Here is a 24,015-nt window from a genome sequence, read left to right on the forward strand (position 1 = left end):
ATCTGATGTACTCTCAAAAGCATTTTATTGCTGCTGCTTCTCATTTTTTTCTTGCAGTTCCCTTTAGGTGTCTATGAGCTCCTGTCCCTGGCACACACTCTGTACTCTTACTTAAATGTTTATTTAATCAACTAATTCAGCTCCTGGCATTTCATCCAATTCTTTTCCCTCATTTTCTTTTAGTTATTAGACTGAACGCGAAATGAGACACTTTCTCAGGAGCCAAGGTTGATGCTGTTATCAACAAAACTTATGATTTCCTCAGGAAACTATTCTAATTTCATCCAGAGCTATTGCTTTAGAAATGTTTTACTACATCCATTCATTTATCTTCCAGCTATTTTCAGTTTCAGTTAAACATGCCAACCTCCATAGTATGCAACTCTTTTTGCCATAGAATCTATATATAACTTTTATTTGTTGTTTTGTTTTGGTTTGCTTTGTAGCCATTTGTGTCTTTGGGCTCAACACCATGGACTATTTTGTCTCTCAGCAAAGTAGCCATTTCATATATAATAGAGGAAGGCTTTGAGTTCTAAAAATCTTGACTGTGTAAAATACTCTTGTAACTTGCAGCTTATAGAATCAATGCATATCCTAATGGTTGTTCAGTAGTTTAAGAGGTGTTTGAATTATTAGGTGAGGGAAGTCACTGTAACAGTTAAGCAAAATAACTAAGTACATCTGAAGCCATATAATTTAATGCATTAGGAGCAGATCTTTTGAAAATTTCCAGAAAGTTATCCAATATCCTATTGACCAGCGTTTTAAGACACATTTTATAGCTCAAACCCTCAACTTAAGTGCTTATGTCGTCCACTGAGGGAGAAAAAAATGGCATAATGGTAACACTAGACATGGAAAAATTCTGTTTCTTTAGTGCACCATTATTTCCAAGTAAGTATTGTAATTGAGAAGAAACTTCCCTTAAATGTGCTAAATCGATTAATTACCCCCACACACTTGCTTTAACATCCTGCCCTATTGAAACAACTTCCAGATGTCACATTTGCCAATAATTCTTTGTTCATCATGTTTTAGTGAGTCTACTGCATCACTTCAACTAGGAACATGGAGAGTATAGAGTCATGGTTATCCCATAAGAGAATTGCCCTGGAGATGAGCTGAATCTTGGCATGGGCAAACTCATTTGTTATCTCATGTAAATAATGGAATCCTTTTCTACTTTGACTCCATCATCTGTAAGAATGGGAATAGTGATTGGTGTGGCTGAGGAAGCATGAACAAAAACAAATATAAGGAATACTGTGTTTTGCAGGGAACTAGATGTGAGTTTAGTAGCAATCATACTTTGATGTTGCTCATGTTCTTGCATAAAAATGACCTCATTAACTCGTTTTCCCATTGAGAAAGTGTGTATGCCACATGATACTGTTTGCTATTCAGCACAGCCTTTTTTTCATTTAGAGTCTAATGCTTGTTTTATTTTAGCACATTTAAAAAAATATTATTCTAACATATCCAATGAATTAGATTTCTAAAGTTCATTGTTGTGGAGAATCTAAATAGCATCGCGTATACTCTAATAGTAAATTTTATTCCCTAAATGTTATTTTGCATGATGAAGAGATACATTTGGAATTGCTTTGCTGCCTTTAGATTTTCTAGACTCTTTAAAACCACATCACCATTAGTTTAACTTATTCTCAAATTTTGTGCATTCTATGAACATGAAACCATGAAGCAAATTTGCTTTTAATAATTTTCTTCAAGCTTTGTGCTTTATTAGAAATAACTCATTTACAGAAAACTTTTTATTTGGATTGGTGGTGAGAATAAACACATACTTTTCAGTGACTTTTATTATTTATTATAATTTGGCAGGGTGTTGTGTAGGCAACTAAACTAAATAAAAGATTAATCAGAACTACCAATCTTTTTCTGATTTGCAGAGTAACAGAAAACAGCAGCCCAGCCCTGTTTTACTCCCCGAAGGTTTAGTTCAGTATGTGCCAGTGATGGAAAACATCGTCCGCCTATAAAGCAACAATTAGGGCTGGTTTCCATTGACTCAATCAGTCAAATGTAAAAATACAAAAGACCAATATAAAATAAGCCCTCTTCTGTGGGGCTTCACATGCCAGAAATGTGAACACTCTCAGATATGTGTTCCTCCCGCTCCTTACCAGTGCTCCACTGGAATTTTTAGGTTTAAAAGTTCATATTTTAATTGCAGAATTGGATACAGAAGGGTAAAAATCAGCAGTTTTGCCTTGGGTTATAGAAGAGTTTAGGGGGAAAGACATAACTGGAAGAGACCTAAATTTACTTTTTTGGATAAGGTTGTAGCCAAAGTGAGACTAGAGAGATGAATTATTTAGTGTCTTGATTTATTCATTCTCTTATATGTGCCTTTATGTTGACATAAAATATTAGAAATATGCAACCTACTTTACATTGTCAGCATTCTTGGAAGTAAGCACATTATTCGGAATTATTTTTAAAAGGCATCTTATTAACATTTACACTGTTCTCTAATTATTTTGGTGACAAAACAGCAGCCAGCATGCTATAACACCAATCAAAGCAGAACCTTAACATCAACTATGAGGAATGATTGAATAGCTAACAATAGGAGTTTGGAGGAAAGATATGAAATTAAAGTATTTTCCTGAAGGAAAAAATAAAAAGCTAAGGTGATAACAGTTCTAGGTCATGAAATGCTATTATAAATTAACTATCAAGGATTTCTTATTATACAGAGACAAAATGTGTTTGAGTTAAGTACAGTTGAATGAATAAAGTGTAGATACACAAAAGATCTGCTTGGCATTAAGGGTAGAAAACTGAGTCATCGCTGATTTTGCTGTCTTCAGTTCCAGCATATACTGATCTTCTGTGATGGGTTAGCTATGACTCTGCTTGAAAGGAACGTAGGTAAATAGGTGACACTTAAAGGCCTTTTCCAATTTAATCCTTCTGTAAAAGTGTACCTAGAAGCCCTTGTATTAATAATATGTTATTGCTTTTGATATTGTTATCTTTGTTAACCTTTCAATCAGTTTGAAATTTTACCAAAAAGTCAAGCAATGTAATTATTGCCTCAGAAGATGTAAAAAGCATCCCATCTCTTTAACTCTTTCTTCCTTCTAACATTTTGCAAAGGTAGTATTTATTCTTGTTTATATACTCCTAAATGGGCACAATTTAGCATCAGTTGCTGCTTTATAACAAGAATGTTTGCTTTAGTTTGGTAGAAAAATGTATAGTTTTTTCCTCGGTGCATGAATAAAATGTTTCACGTCTCTGCTACTAGGTCTGATGTGATGAACATTTATCTATAGTTCTGCTCCAAAACCAGAAATTAAAAGCAAAAGAGAGGAAATTCCTATTCTGGTCAAAATGATATGTTGGGAACTACCAGGTTTGCTGGTAAACCTCTGTAATTACAATACAGCGTTAACACTTCTTAATGAGCTGGTAATTCACAGGCCTTCAGCCTTCTGGCTCTGCTTGTTTCACTCATCTTATCTTCAGCCCCTTTTTCCTGGTGTTTCTACCCTCTCTTCACACCCTACTACTTTTAATCTTCTGAATGTGACATCCTCTTTCATCTCTAAACCTTTTAAGTAGGGATTCTTCTGTCTGGAACATACTTTTCCCCCATTCATTCAGAAGGCAAGGGTGGTCTAATTTTATTATTTTCTATTAAGGATCCCGAATTAGCTGGCTTTTCCTTTGTATTCTCATCACGGTATGTGCTATAGATTGGTGGGTTCAAATACTAACTCAGTCTGTAATTTGCATTCTTGCCATGCAACATCTTTTTCTAGAGTTCCTTGCACCTAAAATTTTTGGATAAGAATTCAATCCCTCATTAGATGCATCTGTGTAAAATCTAAAAGAGGAAGTGAGATGGGGCCATCTGTTCATACTTTTCAGCTGTTTCTACTGACTTGCAAGATAATGGAGACATTAAGTTTTTCTGCAGTGGCATTTCAGTTGCAAAGACAACAATGATTTATATTGGATCATAGCTATGTCAGTGTATTCTTATGTTCAGTAATTAAAATGGCAGCTCAGAGGAAAAAAAAACACCATCAAGATAATTATTTAATTTTATGTAAAAGAAAGAATAACTAATTTTTTTCACTATTCCCTATCATTTCTATCAAACACACTTACCACCATAATAGCAATCCTTTAACCAAACTCTAGAAATCTTGTGTTGCAAAATCAAGGACAATATGTGAAAGGTATATTGATGATATATAAATTAGTATAAGGTTGAAATGTTACCTGGGGATCATCTTTGTCATTTGCATCTCTAAGTAAGCCTCAATAGCAGATTATCAATGACACTTCTATATAAGTGCTGCTTTGGCATTTGAAGAAGGAACTCTATAATTCCACTTCATATATTATTCAGTTTCTCAACCACATAAGAATAACAGGCTATCAGGAGGCATGGTGGTATAGGTGCTGGACTCGCATATGGCCAACTGCAGTTAAGAGTCCCAGATATGGTGACTTAAATATCACACTGGGCACATGTGCATGTATGCCCAAAAATCCCAAAAAAGAGAATGGAGGAGAAAGGATTGTGGCATGGCCATGCCCCCTGGGGAGTGACTTCTTGCTTTTCCTCTTTTTCTCTTTAGTGACCCCAGGCACCCATTGGCAAAAACCCAAAAGTAAAAGAAAACAAATAAATGGTGGTCAAATAGTCTTTTGAATCTCTAAGTAAGCCTCAATAGCAGATTATCAATGACACTTCTATATAAGTGCTGCTTTGGCATTTGAAGAAGGAACTCTATAATTCCACTTCATATATTATTCAGTTTCTCAACCACATAAGAATAACAGGCTATCAGGAGGCATGGTGGTATAGGTGCTGGACTCGCATATGGCCAACTGCAGTTAAGAGTCCCAGATATGGTGACTTAAATATCACACTGGGCACATGTGCATGTATGCCCAAAAATCCCAAAAAAGAGAATGGAGGAGAAAGGATTGTGGCATGGCCATGCCCCCTGGGGAGTGACTTCTTGCTTTTCCTCTTTTTCTCTTTAGTGACCCCAGGCACCCATTGGCAAAAACCCAAAAGTAAAAGAAAACAAATAAATGGTGGTCAAATAGTCTTTTGAAATGACATCCCCAAAGTCATTTCAAAATAATTCTCAACACCTGGAGTACCAGACAAGATAGTAAGTATCATAATTTTTACCATTTTGGGGGGACCAAGGTCTATAACAACCTACACAAAGATTAATTGTACAGTATGAATTCAAACAAATTAATAGATGATGCCCAGGAGATATTAGGAGTGCATTACCATGAAAAGTGAAGCAAAACAAAAGGGAAATCTACGAAATAAGGGACAGCAACAGATTTCAGGATAAGCCATTGGACAACCATCAGGTGATTTAGGAGTGGTTACAACAGTAGAAGTAAGCAGATGATCTAACGTTTGAAGTCATAATTTACCATCTTCGAAGTGATATTTGAAAAGGATGTTGGCATTACACATTTTAAAATAGTCACATCGGTTCATTCAATTAAATATTAAGATTCCTCACTCTGTCAAGCTTTAACATTTTTCTAATTGCTGTCAGTTGTGCTCTTATTTTGAGGGACTATTGAATTGTCAGAAAGTCATGATGTATATGTTTCTGTTTTTCTATGAGAAAAGGTATCATGACTTCTTCAGGCCAACAACTTCTTCATCATCTTTAGGTCCTAATTAAAGCCTCCCTCCTGCGTATCTCCTAAATGGCTGTAGGTGAAAGTGCCGTCTCCCTTTTCTTCAATATGTTGTCACTCATTTTGATGATATCATTATTACTGACATGTTATCTTATATCATCACATAACTTCATAATCTGAATAAAGATCATGTTGTATAATTTAGTGGTAGCCTTCTGCCCTAGTGCTAATGATAACATTATGCATTCAGATAATTTCCAGGGAGCCTTTATTTAATGAATGACCTGTTGTGGTTTGCTAGTGCAGAGGAAGGTATCTGGACTCGAAAACAAGGCCCTGTGATAGGAGTGAGAGGAATAAGTTTTTCTTCTGCCAGTAGCTGACTCAAACCTGAGGCAGTCACTTAGTCCTTTAGGGCCTGAATCTCCTCATCTGTAAAGGGATCCCAAAGGCCCCTTCCTACTGAAGTCCTATTGTAACACCTACCTAGTTGACATCACTGATTACACAAGAAGATATGAGAAATGAACAAGAATAGGACAGCTAAAAGAAACCACAGAATTAGAGGTCTAGTTCTTTAGTCTGTACATACAGAAACTGCTGTCAAATATTCCTTTGTATGACACTTGTCTTTGATAACAACTTGCCATTAAAAATGCTGCATGAACTGTACAACTCCTTTAACTAATAATGTGTTGTGAACCTTAAAGAGATGAAAAACAAAAAGGAAGGATTAGAATGATAGTATCTAAGCTGATGCTAGGAAAGAATGACATGAAATCTCCTTTAATGAATATGTTGTAGCATATAATACAGTGTCACTTCACCAAAGTAAAAAAAAAATTGGGGGAACCAGCAGTTAGCGTAATGGCTATGTCGCTGGACTCCCACGTAGTCTACTGCAGTTCGCGTCCCAGACCTGGTGGCTTAAAACTCACGCCGGGCGCGTGTGTGTGCATGCCCAAGATCCCGAGAGGAGAATGGAGGAGGAGGGATTGTGGCGTGACCATCCCCCCTGGGGGGTGATTTCTCGCTTTCTGTCTCTGTCTCTCTCTCTGTCTGTCTGGTGAGCACACACGCCCTATAGCGAAAACCTCTCAAAAAAAAAAAAAATTGGAACAGAATTTTTCTGTTAATGTAGCTGGTTCTAATTTTTATACAAAAATGGACACCTGTCTCAGAACACATTATTTTTAAGAATTACCTTATTTAATATTTTTATTTATTTTTTCTTTTTATAAGATTTTATTAAAGGTCTTTACAGAGTAACATTCAGACTCTGGATACAGCTGCCAAGACCCTGTTGATGCCAAGGGTACTGGCTGGGGGCTTAGCAGGAAGCTCTGGCTTTCCACCCTTCTGTTCTGAGATGGGGGTGGTGGGCAATATCTCATCTTTGGGTTCCATGATGCTCACGCGATCCAACAGGGGCTTCTTAGGGCCAGTTTTATGACTTGTGTCCCAGGGCAGCATGATCTTCACTTTGATGCTCTACACACTATGTCTGAGCAGTACATGATGCATGGCAGTGTCACTGTAAGTAGTAGCTGACAGGGTCCATACCGTGAATCCTCAGGCCATGTAGAAATTTCTCTGATTTACCCTCTGTCCACAGAGCTTTCCAGACACCACAACCCCACAGTTCTTGGCCCCAGTCTCTATGATGAATCACAGCACACCCTACCAGGCCCTCTGCCCCACAAGCACTCCAAGGAGTTCGAAATGTAGAGACTGCTTGGGCAATAACACACAGACCTCTGGTGGCCACCTTTTCAGCTTAAAGCTCTATACTGTCCTCAGGGAAGCCAAACCTCTTCTGAACACCAGCAGTCCATTCTCAGATGCAACAGCCCTTCTTACCAAGAACTGTCTGTGTCATGGTGGCTAAGATAATGATTTTCTGTCCTGGTTGGAGTAACTCCAACCTCAACTCCAGAGTAACCATCTTTAGCCAGCTGCTGAATGAGGAACTAGTTCATTTTGACCTTGAAGAAGACATCAGCAACAAACTTTCTCTTCTTGGAAGTTGTTGTACCAACATTTTGCAGCCTTGAACTGCTACAAAGAAAGCTACTATTAGTTTTTAATTCACCAGTGAGAGAGAGAGAGAGGGAAAGTGAAAAAGCAAGATGCCAGATCCAGGACTTGAGCCCCAGTCAGCCATGTGGGGGTCTAGCATCTTCACTTCGATGCCACCTGCCAGCCCCAACATTTTTATTTTAATAATATTCAAAACTCAGTGTGTAAATTACCAGAATCTCAATAATTCCTACCGAAAACTGGAATTGAATTAGTTTTCCAGCATCACATCTAGCAAAGTCAGATTCTTCTTAAACTCCAGAATAGACGTCAGATACTGGAAAAACTGAAGGCTACGTGTGTGTGTGTGCACACGTGTATGTGTCCATGTGTGTGCACCGGCAGTAAGATAATATTGACTTCTCTCTTTGATTAGAACTCAGGTGATTTTGTTAAATGATCATTTGTGATGTTTAAAATGTATGTTAAACTTTAGGAAAAATGCTATGAGTGAACTACTGCAAATTGTAGCGTAGCTTTGAACTTTTGGGAAGTCTTTAGATGTAAAGATGACATCTTATACTTCTTTCTACCTCTAGCAGCAAGTTCAGTATCTGGAACATACTAGATGTCCAGTACATGTTTATTGAAGTGGGTTTCCACTTGTGAGACTCATCGATCATGCATATTTCATGCTCAGGGCAATAATTATATGACCGATCAAAGACAATTAAAAGACATATGGAATATTAATTCAAAAACAAAATTTTAATATTTATTTTGAACTTTAACCTATGTGTTCCCTTCCTTATAAGTACCTACATTCAAGTTCTGACTATGAAGCTTAGGAAATCCTTCTTTTTCCTCACCAGATTTTGGGATTCATCAGCATCATATTGGTTGTTAGGACATTCTCTGTTTTTTCCACAATAGGTAGTCATTTGAGACATAGATGAATGTCCTTAGTACTGGCTCAGACAATACCCAATTAAGTGGCTCATTCCCACATACAGTGCTAATTTTCACATCTAATACTTGTGAACACAGAAAGGTAAACCAGTCTCTTTTCTCTTTAATTTCAACTTTCATTTTTATTAATTCCCTGAATTGCCACATCTTATTTTTCCTGTATTCCCCCAACAGAATCTAAGGAGATCTATGAGCCTCATGTACCAAATAATAATAATACTCTGTCAGCCTCCTCACTCCAAAACTATTATCTTGAACTTTTAAAATTTTTTATTTATGGGACCAGCAGTTAGTGTAATGGCTATGTCACTGGACTCCCATGTAGTCAATTGCAGTTTGAGTGTCAGGCCCGGTGGCTTAAACTCACGCTGGGCACCTGTGCATGCATGCTCAAGATCTCAAGAAGAGAATGGAGGAGAAGGGATTGCAGTGTGACCATCCCCCCTGGGGGGTGTTTTCTCACTTTCTGTCTCTATTTGTAGGTTTCTGAGGAATTTCTATATTGTTCTCCCAAAACCAGTGGTTGTACTAGTTTTCATTCCCACCAACACTGTAGGAGAGTTCCCTGTTCTCCATAGCATCAACAGCACTTACCGTTATTTATTTTTTTAATCTTAGCCATTCTGACTGGAGTTGGGTGGTATGTCATTGTGATATTGATTTGTATCTCCATTATGGTAAGGGATGTTGAACTTTTTTTTATATGCTTTTGGCTGTTTGTCTTCCTTAGAGAGATGTCTGTTCAACTCATTTGTTCATCTTTTAATTGGGTTGGTCCTTCCTTTGGGTAAACAGTTTGAGATCCCTGTAAAATCTAGTTATAAGTCCCTTACCTGAAGCACAGTTTGTAAATATATTCTCCCATTCCAAAGGTTGTTGATTCACTCTAACTATTGTTTCTTTTACTGTGCAGAAATTTTCTTGAACTTTTAAGTACATGATAACAGCAAAGATCTCCCACCTTTTGATCTCCCATCAACTCTTAGGGATATCTGCCCTAGATTTAGAAATCAGCTGTGAATGAGTAACCCAGAGTATAATCTGGAAAATGGCATTTTTATGTTTGAATTTTGCTTACAAGTAAAAATGGAGATGGAGAAAGAAATAAAAGGGGAGAGAAAAAGAAATAGCAGGGCAGAGAAGGCAAGAGAGAGAGATTCTACATCAAGTTCACTGAAAAATTTGGTTGGTTGTAATTTAAGCAACAGTAAAAGCCAATAGACTTTTCATTGAAAGTTATTTCATTGAAGTTACTAGACACTACCATGTTTACCAACATATGTTCAAGTACACAAGTGTGCTGTTCAATTAAGAAGACAAAAAACGGTCTGATTTTTCTGACATATCTTCAGAAGGAATAAAAATTAAGATTCTTTATGTCATGTATTGTTCTGATTTTTCTCTGTTACTGAATAATAATGATGACAAAAACGATAATGATTCATCATGAGAATATTGAAAATATCTTCTGCCAGCAAGCAAGAAAGAAAATTTTAAAAGCTGCAAGTCTTCCTATCCCTACCAGAAAATGAAATGATAGGGATTTTTGCCTACATAACATGAATATCCATATATATGTTCTTGATATACCATGCATTGCAAGTGTTTTTTCACTTTACTGAGGGCACCTCATAAGTCTGGAGAATAAGTTAGAGCCATTGGTACAACCAACTGATCTAGTGAATTTATTCCAACTGCTAATCAAGTCCAATAAAATTAAAACAAATAAAAAGATCAGCCAACGGAAATAGTTGATTAATTGAGGTAATAATACACCCAACACCACCAGTCAGAGTAAGAACTCAGCTTCACATAAGCCAGTTAAAGAAAGGCAGCCTCCCGTGACTGAATAAGTAATGGAGCTTTCTTCAGCTGCTCAGTCTATCCTGGGATAGACCCTAAACAAATCCTGAGTTGGAAGTTTTATACTTTTTGAAAAAAACCTGGAACAAAATATTACACTTTGCTTAGATTTAGGCCAGTGTCAAATCTTATCATTCTTCTCACCACTATCAGTCACTTTTGAGTTTTATCTGACTGTTAACATCAACAACTCAAATTTTCATTTGAGTTCATTGCAACCAAAGGCATCATGATATTAGCACATTCAAGTTATAAATTAAATTGCATAGCAATGGCTGCCTGCCATCCTAACAGTACAGAGATTCAGGGCTTTTGCCATTGGTTGTTTTGTGTACAAGTAGGAAATAATGGCAAAATTTGTACTGTGAATGACAAGAGTAGGAATAAAAAAGTATCATTGAATGATTTGCTATACTGATGAGGAATGAAATTTTTATCACTTTCGGCTTTACTCTTACATCTGTTTCCTGGAAAGAAGGAATTCAGTGCCAGTAACAAGTATGCTAATTATAATTTGGGCCATAGCTTCAAAATCTTTAAGTAAATGCTGAATACTTTAGTTCGGTTAGGAAATTTGCTAAGACACATTTATTCTGACAGCTGCCAAGGAGAATGTCTGTTTTTAATACATGAAAGATATAACAGATTTGCACTTTTAAATAATCACAGTTTTATAGCTCCTATTGGAGTCTTACTGAACTCTCCACTACATTTTCAGCATTGAATGTCAGAAGGTAGTTCACTACAAATTGGATTTCTGGTGCAAACATACAAGTACTGTGGACAGCATTTAGTTCTAAATCAAAAAAGTTCATTGTTTTGCTTTTTTATCCCATGTGAACTCAGCATCTTTGAACAATGACAAAGATGTGACCTGCGGGTACCCAGAGTTCCTGGGTTTTCTGAAGCCAGTGGAAATAGAGCCTAGCCACCACCATTCTTCTTGGCTATACTCACAGCAATATGGATCTTCATACTCAGATCAGTTATGAAGAGTGATCCTAATTATTTTCAGGTAGGCAGAAAAATAAGCAATTACTATGCCATGGTCTACTCATTTCTCTCCCTTACAACTGGCATCATATTCCAAATGAGTCAATCAAATTAGTGACAAATATTGTCTGAAAAGTCATGATACACTTTTACATAGAAAAACACATCATAACTTTTCCAACAATCTAACTGAAGAGGTTTTGCAAGTATAATATTCCTACTCACTGTTTATAAAGAAAATAAGGCAAAAGTAAACTTCATTTCAAAGTACCTAATTCATTCACATATTGAACAAATAAATATTTTATATAAACTTCTTTTTATAGCTTCTATGTCATCTTCCCTATTATGATAAAGAAATCTAACTACTATCCATTAAAAAAAGTCCAAAATTATTTGCAACTGGTTGGACCTAGGCCAACCTATGTTTTTCTTAGCAAGATAATGAATATCCTTTCACTATGGACTTGCTGAGCATATGATTTCAATATGGTTGAAATGAATGTTGGGTCAGTTCACAATGCAGAGGTTAAGCATTGTGTCTAGAGAGCCAAATCCACATGGCCTACCACAGTTTGAATCTAGAACCTAGCAGCTTAAAAAACATACTGAACATTTGTGTGTGCATTCATGTCCAAAATCCTGATGGGATGGAGAAATACAGAAGGGATTGACCATGTCCCATTGGGGAATGCTTTCTCTTTTCTGGTTAACAATTACATCCTCTGGTAATTAAAAAGAGAGAGAAACAAAGAAACAAAGAAAGAAGAAAGGACTTCTTTTTCTGCTCATTTAAATTTACTTAATAAAATGTCATGGGAAAATGCCTTGAGATTGCTTTTTTTACATTTATAATACCATTTTATATTGACATTCTCTGGAACAAGCAAAGCAGCAAACAGATACTTAAGCATCCTTATCAGCATCACCAACATTGCTTTCACCATTTCTAGAGTCTACTATTTTTTTCATTTTAATTTATTTTATACATTCATTTACTATATATCACTAAGCTTGTAAAGTGAATTTACCCAACATGAAATACACTTCATACCAGTGCAGTTAAGGGTACTAAACATGTTATCATCAACAGGTAATAAACCATTTCCTATGTACCACAAAACTCTTGCCTATTTTTCTCCCTAATTTCCTTCCCTATACTATTCCCCTCTCCCACTCCCCTTCCACACTCTCTCCAGTGTCCATAACTATTTTCAATGTTTTTATGTCCTCCAATCTTTCAGTCTTTACCATGAAGTGTGAAGAGTCAGTATATGTTAAGTGGAGACATACAATGTCTCTCTTTCATACCCTGACTTACTCCACTCAGCAATAAATCTTCCATATTTGCCCACTTTCTATCAAATGCCAGGGTCTTCTTTTCTATGACTGAATGGTATTCCATGGAATATATGTGCCACACTTTTTCAATCAATTCATCTGTTCATGGACATTAGGGTTGATTCCATGCCTTAACAATTGTGAATAACGTTGTAATAAGCATAGATGTCCAAGCACTTTTACAACTGAGCATTCTCCTGTCCTTTGGGTAGAACCCAGGAGTAGGACTCTTGGATTACATGATAGTACTATTTGTAGGTCTTTGAGAAACCTCCATATTGTTTTCACAGTGGCAGGACCAGTTTAAATTCCCAACAGTGTAGGAGAGTTCCCCTTTCACTCCAGCCCCACCAACACTTACCATTTTTGTATTTTTAATCTTGGCTATTTTGACAGGAGTTAGGAGGTATCTCCTTGTATTTTGTTTTGTTTTGTTTTGTTTGAGAAGTTTTTGCTATAGGGCACGTGAGCTCACCAGACAGACACAGAGAGACAGAGAGACAGAAAGCGAGAAATCACCCCCCGGAGGGGATGGTCATGCCACAATCCCTTCTCCTCCATTCTCCTCTCAGGATCTTGGGCACACACGCACACGCGCCCGGTGTGAGTTTTAAGCCACCGGGTCTGGGACATGAACCACAGTCGACTCCATGGGAGTCCAGCGACATAGCCATTACACTAACTGCTGGTCCCTCTCCTTGTGGTTTTAATCTGCATCTTCCTTATGAGGAATGTTGAGTTTTTTTCATTTGTTTTTGGCTTTTCCTATGTCTCACTTAGAGAGATTTTGTTCAGCTAATTTTACCATCTTTTAATTGGGTTAATCTTTTTTTTTTTTTTTTTCAGGTAAACTGCTTGCGTTCCCAGTGTATTCTGGTTATCAGTCACTTATCTGAGGCATAGTTTACAAAAATATTCTCCCATTCCAAGGATTGTCAACTCACACTAATTACTGTGTCTTTTGCTGTGTAGAAATTTCTTAATTTGATGTAAACACACTTGTCGAGAGCCTACTATTTGCCAGGGATTCTACTAGATGCTTCCAGTACAATATCTTATTTAGTATTCATAAAACAATGATGTAAGGAAAATCAAATGATCCAATTTGATAGATGAAAAAACTATGTTTCAGAGAATTAAAGTGGGCTTCCTTAATGTTATAGTTTGACTGTAAGAGATTATGGTAAAGGGCATCCTTGATGTGTTTAACATTGTCTTGAAGTTAAGAAGTAGGCAAATATTCAAAGAAAATAGAAAACGTGTGGTTAAGATCATTCTTTCCTACATCTCCTGAGGATCTAATTGGAGTCATGGGTGGCTAGATGGAGTAAAATATGGTAAAGGAGAGACTACCTTACATGCATTTCCTCGCACGATGTAACCTTCAGCTCTATACCTCTCCTAAAAACTATTATCTGAACTTGTTCTAGTTTATCTGTATCTGTTATAAAATATGACACCTTGAACCTAACTCATTATTATATTTTTAATGTGGATAGTGAAATTAAAGTAGAAGAAAATGATTGTTTTATTCTAAATATTTTACTTTTAACTAAAATAACCATGTCTTGTATTGGCTTTTATTTTATGTCATACCACTGACCCTTAGATAGCTTATTTTTTCTAGAATTCCATATTTTTTTATAATATATATTATCATATTAAATTTCTTTTTTTTTGGGGGGTGAGAGGTTTTTGCTATAGGGCACATATGCTCTCCAGACAGACAGAGAGAGACAGAGAGATAGAAAGCGAGAAATCACCCCCCAGGGGGGATGGCCACGCCTTGATCCTCTCTCCTCCATTCTACCCTCGGGATCTTGGGCACGCACGCACACACGCCCGGCGTGAGTTTAAGCCACCAGGTCCGGGACGTGAACCGCGGTCGACTACGTGGGAGTCCAGTGACATAGCCATTACGCTAACTGCTGGTCCCTCATATTAAATTTGTATCATCTTCTACATATATAATTGTATTCAAACCTAATTTTATTAGAATAAGTCTTTCAATGCAAAATTTCAGCCTTAACATTATTATTATCCAGAGTAAATTACAGCCATGATTTATTCTCAATACATTTGATAAACATATCACATATATTTTCTCCACATCTTGTCTAAGAATGGAAAGTAAAGCCAAAAAGAGATATATGACTATTAAACACTCACCTCAAGAAGAATATACATCTTATAATCAATTAGATTGGCCATCTAATTCACACATATAGCTGGTGCCTTTATTATACTTACAATAAGAGATAAAAAATAAGAAGAGCCAAGATCAGGCATAGTGGCATGTGCCTATAATCTCAGCAATTTGGGAGGATTGTGAGTTCAAGGTTAACATCAGCAACATAATAAGACCCTGTATAAAAGGCTGGCAGGGTGACATATGCCTGTCGCACCCCACTCCCCCGCCCCAAGACTGAGGTTAGAAGATTGCCACACAGTGAGACAATGGGAAAAAAATTAAATGCTTAAATTTACTTTTACTTTCTTACACACTTCCTAAGTCACAGTATAGAACCTCACTTTAACAAGGAAACATGTAGTCGACCGTGGTTCATGTCCCGGACCCAGTGGCTTAAAACAAGATATCTTGTTTAGGAAAGCCGTGGTGGAGTCGATGGATTTCATTTGTTTTTCTTATGATACCCATAAACTGTTACTAATAAATAATCATAACAATATATAGGAATGACCCCAAACTATGGACATTGGCTAATGTGGATAGAATTCTCTCTCTGTCTCTCTCTCTCTTTCCCCCTTTATCACTCTGCCTCTGCCTCTTCCTCCATTCTCTCTGTCTCTGGAGAATCAGAACTTAGGCTACTTCCTATTTCCCACTCACCCCACTCACTGCCATTCTTTAGAGTCCACTGTGTTCATCCATTCAATATTTGTTTTGTCAGTGTTCTGAAATAAACATCTCAGATCAGGAGAATCATGCAAATATGTTGACTCCCTCCTTTCATTTCTCAGGTGTTTGGAATAGCAAATCTATATGATTTTAAGGTGCATTTATTAATTAAATACAAAACTTGAATCGTTACTCTTTGTTCAGACCCAATCCATTATTTTTATTTTGCTTCCCATTTGCCTGTTCTGCATAGTCCAGTGAAGTTGTTTACTTTAACTAAGAATGCACCAGTAGCCAGGTTCAGTAACATACCTTTGAAAGAATTCACTCCCTAATATCTTTTTTGCTACAACATCTTGCCAAGTGCTTATTCTCCACTATAAAATCATATGGTGATTCACTGTTTACTGAAAATTCGATTGAGCCAAACCAGGGATATACTTTAGGAGACCGCAAAGTACAATAAAAGTGTGTCAGTTTTAGAACCAGACTGATCTGAGTGTGGCTCATGGGTCTATCACTTGCCGGCTGTGTAATCTTTAACAGTTTACTTAATCTTTCTGGATTTCAATTTCCTTGTCCATGGGATTTGTTTTGGGATAATTATGACTTATTTCTTATTTATCTGCCTATTTATACGTACCTATCTCACTACAAAGAGCTGTTAAGGTCACCAATGAGTTATATACAAAGCAGCTAACTCTTTGCCTGGAGCCTAGGAGATATTTAATAGAAGTTATTTTTTTGTTGGTGTGTTTTCTTCTTTTTTTAATTTCTTCTGCTGCTAAGAATTTTTTCACAAAGAAGCCAAAGCATTTATCTGTGTCATTGACCAATGGTGTGTATTAAAAGGAATCAAGAGAGGGTACCAACAGTTGGTTTAATGACTATGTCACTGGACTCCCATGTAGTCAACTACAGTTCAAGTCCCAGACCCGGTGGCTTAAACTCATGCCAGGAGCATGTGCATGCCCAAGATCCCAAGAGGAAAATGGAGAAGAAGGAATTGTGGCATAGCCATACCCCCTAGGGGGTGGTTTCTCACTTTCTGTCTGTCTTTCTCTGTCTTTCTGGCAAGTGCACACACCCTATAACAAAAACCTCTCAAGGGAGAAAAAAGGCAAAACATTTACCCAACACAAAACTGAAAAATTGTCTGGTGATAATGTTGTGTATGACAACATCTTTGACTGGACGAATATGCAGTGTATGCAAGATAGAAAAATTCATTTTTTGTGCTCCAAACATGTACAGTGATTAAGTGAAAAGTTAATTTATTAATTACTTGAAAGAAAAAAATTAGCCAGCCTAAATATTACAACCCAAACACAAAATTGCAAAAATGTGAGACTTACTCTAACCTTGTGCTATTCAGCATGGCGATGTCCCATGGCTCTTGAAGGCTTAACATGTTCCTAGTCATGGGCGCCAGCACATGGCATGATTGGCCATGTAGGAATCCAGTACCTTTTACCACCACGCCACCTACTGGCTCCTCTACTTGCTTTCAAATATTTGATTTTTAAAGGTTATTACTGAAGCACCATTTAAGGCATAACCTTAGGCTATTGCTTTCTGCTATTGATTGGGTTACAGGCTCTCTCTTGCAATTAGCCTCACACTTTTGTGAGGAGATTGGTTGCACACAACGGCCAACGTCGGTAAGTCAAATTTTTCCATATAGGGACCACACCCATCCACTTGCACTGGGAGACATTACCAGGCTCTGACAAACTGAGTTTATCAGCCCAGTGAAAATAAACATATGTTCAGCACTTCCACAGAGTCAGTCAATAGCAACTGAACTCAGCTGATATTTAGGTTATTGAAAAGTCATGACATATTTTTCTTGGTTATTCTATGCAAAATGCATCATGACTTTCCTGACAAACCAACAGGTGAATTAAAAAGTCAGTAAGTGGGACCAGCAGTCGGTGTAATGGCTATGTCGCTGAACTCCCACGTAGTTCACCATGGTTCGAGTCCCGGACCCGGTGGTTTAAAACTCATGCTGGGCGCGTGTGTGTGCGTGCCCAAGATCCCAAGAGGAGAATGGAGAAGGGATTGCAGCGTGGCTATCCCCCCTGGGGGGTGGTTTCTCGCTTTCTGTCTGTCTCTCTCTGTCTGTCTGGCGAGCGTACATGCCCTATAGCAAAAACCTCTCCAAAAATAAATAAATAAATAAATAAATAAAAGTCAGTAAGTATTCTATCCTTAACACTATGCTAAGCACTCTACAAATATGAAATGAATAAAGCCACAGGAATCTAGAACATATGCTTAAGAAATTTTTGTCTAGTAAATAAAACAAAGAAAAATAAAATAAAAGAAATAATCACAGAATACAAGAAGTAACCACTGAATGAAAGGGATGCTTCTGAATTCACACTTCAGACTAATTCAGAAAGAAATGTCAATATGATCTTTGACTGACAAAGAAATACCATCAACTAGAATGTCAAAATCCACTAGGTAAAATACATTAACCTAAAAAAAACCCAAAAAAGCCCAACTGAATAAATGAACCAGATATTTATTCACCAAAATCGTTCAGTCAGTAAAGGTCTAATCATAAAGGCCTACTCTGTTCTCCTGTTTACATGAAGCTGAATGCCAAGTAGAGGGCATTCAGTAATCACTGACTCAAGCCACCATTCACAGCCAAAAGCATTTCTCTGTGAGTAAGCAACAACCGAGGTGTTTTGGTCAGGCGCTGGGAAATTGCATGGCTGGTGAGTTGTAAAGCACCCTTTCCTGTCGCTCCACCATATGTACCCTGGGGGGAGAACCCATATCAAGAACACTATAGTGTCTTTCACAGTTTATACTCAAATTTTCAAACGTACAAGCTAAGAGGTATAAATGAGTTATCCACTTTCTTTTTGCAACCAATAAGAGACAATACTTGTTACACTGTTGAAAAAAAACATGGTATTGTATGTAACAGGTTTAGGTAAGTGAACCTAGAGGGGAGGTCTGAGCAAATCTCTACTTCACTTAGTCTAGGGGACCATTTCACTCTGTGAAGCCTGGGTTTATTTAGAAATAGGTGATCCTCCTACTCATGTAAACAGATTGCTAATGGTGCAGCTGTAGTATGGTGAAATAATACCATGATGAAAAAGACAGATAGAAAAGGGCAAGATCTGGGAATGTATTTTCTTTATACATTGTGTTGGTTTAGTCATCAAGATTCATTTTTTCCCTCTTTTTTTTAGAAGTACTTATTTTATTTTATTTATTATTTTTTTTAATTCACCAGAGAGAGAGAGAGAGTGACAAAGTAAGCAAACAGGTCCTGGACTCAAGCCATGGTGGGCCATATAAGAGTTCAATGCCTTAACTACCGTGCCACCTGCTGGCCCTTAATTCTTGATGGAGATGAAACATCTCAAATACCTTATTTTCTTTTTTGATTAGTGTACATAAAATAGACTATTTGAAGAAAAACAAATATCTAAATAACAAGGAAGCATATTTCATGATCCTTCTTTGCAAATGATACAGGTAAGTATGGCAGAACAATAAAGAGTAAATCTAGAGTTTGTTTTGCATCTCGGCTCTGCCAGGATTTGATGTGGAACAATTTATTGAACTTCTCCACACCTTAGTTTCCCCATTATTAAAATGAACTGATAGTAATGTCTACTTCACTTGGTCACTAGGAGAATTAAATGCAACTGGTATAGTGCCTAATATATGTTAAAGTTTATTGCACATTAACTATTTATTAATACTTCTAGTTAAAGCTTTCCTTATTCCTACTTCTTTGCTATTCTTTATAATTTGAAGGGCGAATTGACTGCAAGGCCTTGGAACCTTGGTGCTTCTTTCAGAAAACAAAAGGAATGCCTCAGTATCTCTTCTTGAGTGTGGAGGGTCTCTCTTTCAAATGAGCACTTCTCTTGAAGCCCCTAAAATCTCATATCATATCAAGAACATACAAATGTGCCAATATTTAAGAATCATATTATTCATTGCTAAATATTTCTTTGTTACACTTAGACTTCTTAAAAATGATACCTAGTCTACTTACTTCAGCTTCATGATATTTTAAATACAAATAAATGGGGGAAAAATGGTGAGGTTTTTTTGGGAGAAAAGAGAGCATTTGAGAGACCAGTCCTGGTGATTGTGGTGGTAAAGAAAGAAACAAAACAAAATTTATATTGTATTTCCAAATGCTGAAAATAAGAATTTATAAGTTTTTAGAGCTGAGATGGGTGCTAGAAATCATTTACCCAATTCAATTCCCATTACAAACCTCATACTCCACAAAAGAGACTAAGCAAAGTAGAGACCTGCTCAGGTTTACATGAGAAGGTCAGGGCCAAAATCGAAGGCATTCTAGCAATTCTAGTTCACATTCTTTGCCAGTCTCTCGAACAGCCAGAACTGTTTTGCTAAATGGCTCAAACTGGTCCTTTACTATAAGACTATGATTTATTTTAAGCAGATTTAAAAAGCAGAGTAAATATCCATTGCCATGATTTTTAATTACCTTTTTTTTTCCCTGAACGTTATAATTTTGAGTGGTTGACAAATTTAAAACTGGGTATTCCTTTTTGTCTTTGGAATTTTAGTGAGGATGTTTGGAATGCCTTGTTGTGTTTTTACATGTTCTCTCCTCTTTTCTTTCTCTATGCATTTCATCTATTAATAATATGCTTACTACCCGACATACCCTTTCCTTCCTCCCCATGCTTTCTTTTACAAATCAGTTCACACCTATTTGAACCAAACACAATTCTTCTCAATTTTTCAGAAAGAAACTCTTTTGAACTCTTATTTCTCTCTATTGCTATTTCTCTCAAGGTACTTTTCACCAGTAACATATTCAAAAATTTTGTGTCTCTGACACTACCAAATATGTAGTTAGTATTCTATACAAATAACAAAAAGCAGCCGTGTCTCTATTTTAGTTTAGAATCTCTGGCCTAACTGGTAATGGCCATGCTAATAACACAAGTTCTTTGATCTGCAATGGAAATTCCTGATTCAAAAAACTGAAACATGTCTATTTTTTTAAAAAAAGTGTTTATGCAAATCAAGTAGTATTTTAAAATTTTATCTCATTTTCTTATTGTTTGATTAAAAACCAGTGATTATGTCATTTAGTATCAAGAAGTCCCTAGAAAAATACCAGCATTATAGTCTGGGATAACAGTGTCACCTATTAGTCACCGTTGCTGTAATTTAATTATACATCTTAACTTTAATGTAGTATTTATGAAAACCCAATTAAGCCTCTGTAGTAATTTGGCTCAAGATTGTGAACTCTTTTCTTGGATTGCCAAGAGTGAGAACAGAAGGCCATAGAGAAGTGTACCCAAGAGAGTCAGGGGCACAAAACCCCATTGCAAGAGGCTTACTTTCAACACATACCTTGTCTTATGGATTTTCAAGGAAAGAAAAAAATATATATGTAGGAGCATATATATACATATATAGATGAGGTCTTCAAAAGTTCATAGAAAATATATATTATAAAATTTATGCATAGATTTAAAATTTGTATACCAAAATACACTAATACTATTAGATTGTCAGAAAAAAATCTAATGATTTTGCATCATGACTTTTCCAACAATCCAATATTTGAAGTCATCTTGCATATAGGCATATGTTTTAAAAGTAATATTTTACATGTTAACACATTCTTTCATTTGCCAGGATTTTCACCATTGCTCTTATTTCCCTTCCTAATAACTCTTCAAGAGAGAATGAATATTATTACTTACAATTTGAAAAAGACTAGGACACAGAAAGCTTAATTTCTTTACTTACACTGATACAGCTAATGAATGCCTTTATATTCAAAACTATACCACCTAACTTAAAATATTTAAAAATAGTTTAAATCCCAGGTTGGCCCTATAGCCCGATGGTTAAGGGAGCCAAATATCACATGATTAACCAGATAATTTGGATCCCAGCCCCAGCAGCTTGAAAAACACACCAGGTGCATATGTGTATGTGTGTAAAATCCAACAGGACGGAGAAATGGAGGAGAAAATATTATGGCATGACTGCGCCTCACTGGGAGTTGTTTTCTCCCTCTCCCTCTCTCTCTGTCTCTCTCTGGCCCGTGCATGTGTCCTATGGCAAAATTTAAGAAGAAAAATGTTTTCAGTCCCTCGTTAGATTTTGTGTGAACTGACTTTTTTAAGAGCACCAAGGTTTTCCTTGATACAGTTTTAGGGGATTTTTTTTTTTTCAAATCCACAGAACATGTCTTCTTTCTTTAGAAGAGTTAAAAAATGTTGAGGATGTAAATTCTGACCAGAGTAGACAGATATAAATGGGTTTTCAAAGCAAGCACACAACATGCCTTTCAAGTAACATGTGCTTAATGCATCCTGCTTTTATAAATGAAGTCATGAAAAAATTTATTTCTATCATTAGCTGGTATTGTAGGCAAATCATTGTTTCTTGCCTTTTTAAAATTTTGTTACAAAAACAGCTTTCCTGAAATTAAACCACTGAGCAGATTTCCATGATCATCTCTGCCAGTAGTAGCTGACACTTTCTTATTCACTTCTTTAGAGTTTACAGTCTATACTATTGTTTTCCACAGGTATCTTGGAATAGGTTTTTCTCTATCTCCTAATAAAATGTTATCTTTTGAGGGTAGGTTGGCACATTTAACTAATTTATAGTCAAGTATGAATAATCTAAGATGTAATCTATATATTCCTTTTGACATATGAGAGTCAAGTGAAGCATTTTTTTTTTTAGCTGAAGCTTTTCAAAAGTCACATGCACCTGGGGTACTTACTGAAAATGTAACCTCTGAGATCTCGTACCAGACTTGCAAAGTGGAATCTCTCTCTGGGGGCTGGGTGGTGGCACAATGGTGACACAAAATTCTGTGAGGCTGACCTACATGGAAAGATTCTGAATTTGCTTCTGGAGATCTCCCTGATGAGATCAGGCACATGTGGGCTGGCTGAGGCTGGGGGTGGAACATGATATCAAGATCCTGTAGGGATGCTGTCTTTCACACTCTCAATCTCTCTCACTATTGGAAGAAATTAGCTAACTGTGGATTTGGCCCAGGAATCCAAGCCCCCTTAAGTTTGGGAACCAGTGAACTAAAGAATAAGTGTGGGGTGGGAGAAGTTTCAAATATAGACACGGAAAATGGCTTCAGGTTAGGGTAGGCTGAGTAAAAGCAATGCACCAAACCCAAAAGGCTCATCTCTAAACTTTGCCTGGATGTTTCTCAATGTCCTGCCCTGCAGGTTCACAGCACAAGTTATTTCTCAGCAAAGATGATTAACTTTCCTATGAGATGAGATTTCACTGGAAATGTGAAATTGTTCTGCCAGAAACATCACCAGTGGGTTCTAAGGAAACTGGCTCCAGACAGCCTGCCGGCTGAATGACCACGCTGACAATTTTAACTTAGTTCCCCAGTAGACTCAAGGAAGTACAGGCGGTTGGGTGGTCTCTGTGAACAGTAGTTCAAGGAGTAGAACAGAAAACACTGAATGTAATTCAATATAGCACATAGTCTCAGCCCTGACAAGGCCCAGGTCTGATCCCGTGTGGAGATTGAATTACCTCTCTGTCCACAGAGGGAACACCCGTTCCCCCCACCACCATTGGCAGCCTCTGTGGGAAAACTTACCAAGCAGCTGTGCTACCTTATCTAGTCAAAGAAAAGAAAGAGGCCATCAGATTCCAGGGCTGCCAGTTAAACCTTTATAAGAACCAAGGTGGGGGGGAGGGGGCATGTAAGGGTAGCCAAGAGGGTTTTAAGGAAAAGATACACAAAAATAATTCTAATTCCTTTGAGAACATAATCCAGGATTTATTTTCTGAAATAAAAACCTGGAAGGAGAAAATAAACACACATTAAACTATTAATGGCCAAATATCACTTAGGGATTTGACTATATTTTCCTGCCTAAACTAATGTTATGGAGCCAAAGCCAGAATACTCAAAAAGACTAATTGCAAATGAAATTGAGACTACTAAGCATTTGATTAACTCCTGTCAGATTTATTTAGTGTATTATACTGGGCTACATTAGGAAAAAGATAAATAAATAAGCAAAAATATAAATCTCTTCCTCTGCTCCTCCTCTTCCTTCTGAAAACAGTCATTCTGCTGAAAACAGAAATTAAATGGACCAATGAAAAAGTCTGGGCATCACAAAACCAATTCACCCAGTAAAATCTTCAAAACCAAATTAACAATAAACCTAGTTGAGGTAGTGATAAATCTCACCTCTATAATGTGAACTGGAGCTAAAGTAAGCCACACTTTGAGCTGAGTCCTTTTTCTACTTTCCCTA

At 36.9% G+C, this 24,015-nt stretch overlaps 1 pseudogene; it reads right to left on the bottom strand.

Moving 5' to 3' along the window:
• Positions 1-6,939: 6,939 nt before the first annotated feature.
• Positions 6,940-24,015, bottom strand: part of LOC102498845 (40S ribosomal protein S3 pseudogene) — a 23,619-nt pseudogene continuing 6,543 nt past the window's right edge.

The sequence above is a fragment of the Tupaia chinensis genome, unplaced genomic scaffold, assembly GCF_000334495.1.
Source record: "Tupaia chinensis unplaced genomic scaffold, TupChi_1.0 Scaffold000117_1, whole genome shotgun sequence".
Taxonomy (NCBI): Eukaryota; Metazoa; Chordata; class Mammalia; order Scandentia; family Tupaiidae; genus Tupaia; species Tupaia belangeri.